This window comes from Otolemur garnettii, unplaced genomic scaffold (assembly GCF_000181295.1).
Source record: "Otolemur garnettii isolate 467f Iridium unplaced genomic scaffold, OtoGar3 scaffold00118, whole genome shotgun sequence".
In the NCBI taxonomy this organism is placed as follows: Eukaryota; Metazoa; Chordata; class Mammalia; order Primates; family Galagidae; genus Otolemur; species Otolemur garnettii.
The window spans coordinates 65,292-69,216 of NW_003852513.1; the positions used below are offsets into that span (position 1 = coordinate 65,292).

Consider the following 3,925-nt stretch of genomic DNA (forward strand, 5'->3'; position numbering starts at 1 on the left):
TCAAATCCTGTCCCAATGGCAGCAAGGGTCTTCACAATGGCTCTACTGTCATTACATTTGACTGCATAAAAGGGAGTGACACGAGGAAGAGCTTTTAGCCATCTTCGGTGTTTCTTCAGAATATCTCCGAGGTCTGCTACATAGAAGGCATCCTTATCATCAGAAGAGGAAACTTCATTGATTTTTTTGGTCCAGAATGTCCTTGGCAGTAAAACCTTCATCAAGGAAGTGGCAGTCAAACTCTTCATTATTAATGTTGTTCATAGTTTCTTGATGTTTCTCTGAAATGCAACAAACTCAGAGCATCTGGGCGCCGCAGACCAGCCCCATGGAGAAGCTGGGAAGCCGCCACCCGTGCAGAGCGGGAGCTGGAGCCGCAGGGGCGCCACACCCATCAGCGCCTGGTTCCCCGCCTGCCGGAGACGCGGGCCCGAGGTGGCGCCAGAGCAGCTGGCAGAGGGGCTGGGGCGGCGACTTCAGGGACTGACCCAGTTGGATTTTTATTGCTAGGAATTTGGTGCTAGGATTTAGTGATCTCTGTTAACTCCTTCTTTATGACTGAGCTGAGGTGACAAAAACTCAAGCGGGAGGGAAGAGCCTGGAGAAGGATGGCCTGGAGAGAGGAGGCAGCGGAGGACCAAGAGACAGGGACGGGTGGAAAGGGAATGCTGTCTGTGGTTCTGGGGGCCTTCCAGGTCTTGGCTCTGGGCTGTTGTGAAGCTTGGCTGCTTTCAAGGTTCTGTGAATTACTGCTTGAACCTTCAAATAAATTTCCCCTTTCAGTTAAGGTAGCTCAAGTTGATTGCTGTTATTGTCAACCCAACAGACCTTAACTAAAACACTCAATTTCTGAAAAGTTATAGTTCTTGCAGAGGCTGAATGCGTTACTCTTATTAAAGATACAATTGAAAGTAGCTTATAAAAATGGAAAATAATTTATTATAAGGGAAAGAACAGGAACATTAGTAAGAAGATAGATCAAATCACCCCTACTTGAAATTTTAGCAATGTTTATAGACATTACTGGCTTCAGAAGGATAAGCAAAACTTGGGAGATGGGTGATCTGCCGATGAAATGCAAAAGAGCCTGTCCTTTATTGATTTACCTAGTTACACAGTTCACTGCTCTGCTGAACTGGAGTGTGGTTGGGAGCAAATCATAGACAGACCTGCTGGCTGAACCCCTCTATGTTGGCATTACCAAGGTAGTTTTCACTAACTCTTTAGGGCCACATCTGTCATACTCATCAGTGTATCCCTAAGAACTGAGAGCGATGTCTGGAACAGAATGGAAACTCAACAATGTTTTCTGAACAAATTTTTGTTTTAAATGGCCATTGAGGAGGTTCACCTGATCAAATATTGTGTAAGTTAAAATATTATTAAAATTTTATTTTGATTACTATTTATAAAGTTCAAATTTGCAATGCAGTTTTCACTGAGATAAAACAATTTCTTTTTTTTTTTTTTCTCATTAGAAGCTGTCTTGGCAAATCTTTCTTCACATATTCTCTCTCTCTCTCACTCATGAGCCATCTGGAGTTTTATTGCTAGAAGCAGTATCAGCTTTGTCCTTGTCTCAGACTAATCCTTACAAAATCTTCTTTTATAATTTCTGGATGCTTGTAAATAATTACTGGATCCTCCTAGTGCTAAAATGCCATGTGGTTTGCAAGTGGAGTAGCAGGAAATTAAGACTAAAAGAGCAATTGAGACCTGATTTCAGAGAGATTTGAAGTCCTGGTTAAAGAGTTTAGGCTTTATCTTGTAAACAATAGAATGCTTTGGAAGTGTATTATAAGTTCTTCTCACCTAAATAAGCATAGCATTTAGGAAGATTAATAAATTCCCAATGTGTACAATGAATTAGAAACCAAGATCCAATGGGGTCTCTTACTAAAGTCTGTTTGTAGGATTAAAAAGACATTGAATAGTTTCTTGTAGCCATGACCATTGTTGAAGGTCGTGGGGACTCTTCATGTATCTTTTGGCTATAGGAGGAGATGCAGCATTACACTTCCCTCTGCTCAAGACCACTGTGGTCTGAGCACAGTGCAGCAGGAAATGTAAGTGGGACTAAGACATCAATGTAAGGATGTAGCTTCTGCTTTTGCAAGGGTTTCATGCCTCTAGGCCATCACTGCTATCTGGAATGGCACTATCCTCATCCCTCCCACCCCGTCTTTCTGTTGCCTTCCTGAAATCTGCTAATTGGAATTAAGGTCTTTTTCCTCTCACTTTCAATGAAACTACCTGGTTTCTCTAGTAGGCACTCACTCTACTATGTCTTGCATAATAATGTCCATCTTCCACAAGAATGTGGGCTGCTAAAGGAAAACAGTGATGAAGGACCCAACTATGTTTTCCCTGCAGGATCTGACCAATGGTTTTGCACTTAGAAGAGAACGAATCTTGTACTGCATATATTGTGAGGCCTGGTTTTAAAATGAAGGAAGAGTTTTGCCTATGTTCTTGGTAGCTTAGAAACCATTAGATAAGCCGTCTTATTTATGCACAGTGGTCACAATATTGCAAAATGTAAAGTATTTTAGTTAAAGGTGTGAAAATCATATACTTCGTATTCACACCTACAAGTTTCCCATCTGTAGGGCAGCCTTGAATGACTTGCATGACTGTTTTCTTTTCTGCATGTTAACTAAACATCAAGATTATAGGGTAAACTTTTAAGTGACTGCTTCAAAGCTGAATCCCATCTATTCAAGCTCCCTGCTTCTTTGGGAGGTTAAATGACATGTAATTTAACAGTGTGGGACTAGCATGGCTTATAGTAAATGATGTGCATGATCTGGAAAGGTTCAATAGTCAGATCTAATGACTTGACTACACCCTTCGGAGCCAATGATTAGGGCTCATTCAGGGAAATGGACTGGCTGGCACAGAGGAGTGGGCTCATGACTCAGAAGGTATTTATGCCTTTTACAAGTTTTCAGCAGAGTAAAAGAAACAACAGAGGTAATGACACTGGACTTGGGTTTACATAGTCTTTTAACCAAGCACTGTGCACTTTGCTCCTCTGACACAGTCACCTGTCATTTAAATACCACTCCTGGTCCTTCTGGGTGGGGAGGAAATGAACACATTTCCTAGTATGAGCCTAGTATGAGGCTGGGTACCCAGCAGAGGCCCACTACTGTACTCATTCAGACATCCTAATTCCTTCCATAAAATGAGGAAAATGACATTGAGTAACACCCTTCAATTCAGCTATATTCAAAGTTCTTGGGGCTTGACAAATACGGAAACAGAAAAGACTCTAAATGGCAAGGCTGAGACAGGAACACTTAAGGATTGGGAGGCAGAGACCATTTTCTCTCTGGAGTTCCAAATCTCCTCCTACCCCAAGGGTAGGGAGGAGGGGGAGGTTCTATTAACTCTTTCTGTGTCTCTTACCTCCTGTGGAAGGCTTGGGTTTCTTCCTTTGTTTTCAAATCTGGGACATTTTGGGAAGTAGGCTGCATTTCAGCATAGAAACTCCCAGTGCAGATTGTTTTTTGGAAGCAGTACAAGTCTGGTGAGAGCAACTATCTCACGATCATAAACACTGTGGCTGTGGGCAATTGGGTCTTCTGTGGAAACAGAATAGGAGGTTAAAGGCATAGTCATTCACCTGATCTCTGCAATTTGGCAAAGGCAGTGGTGTCTCTTAGTGGGAAGACACTAAACACTCTTTTTTTTTTTTTCATTCTAAGTATCGTTTTGTTCTCAGCTTAATAGAACAAATGGAATTAGAAGAACCATTGCTGGTAGGATTTTTTTTTTTTTTTTTGAGACAGAATCTTACTAAGTCACCCTCTGTAGAGTGGGCATCACAGCCAGCTCACACAGCAACCTCAAACTCCTGGGCTTAATCAATTCTTCTGCCTCAGCCGCCCATGTAGCTGGGACTACCAGCGCCCACCACTAT

General features: G+C 42.1%; 1 pseudogene across 1 annotated transcript in view; it reads right to left on the reverse strand.

Moving 5' to 3' along the window:
- Window positions 1-281, reverse strand: part of LOC100965118 — a 1,596-nt pseudogene extending 1,315 nt beyond the window's left edge. The window contains exon 1 of the transcript XR_002775170.1: window positions 1-281. This exon is cut by the window's left edge and continues 1,315 nt beyond it. The product of XR_002775170.1 is annotated as an ornithine decarboxylase pseudogene (transcript).
- Between the last annotated feature and the right edge of the window lie 3,644 nt (window positions 282-3,925).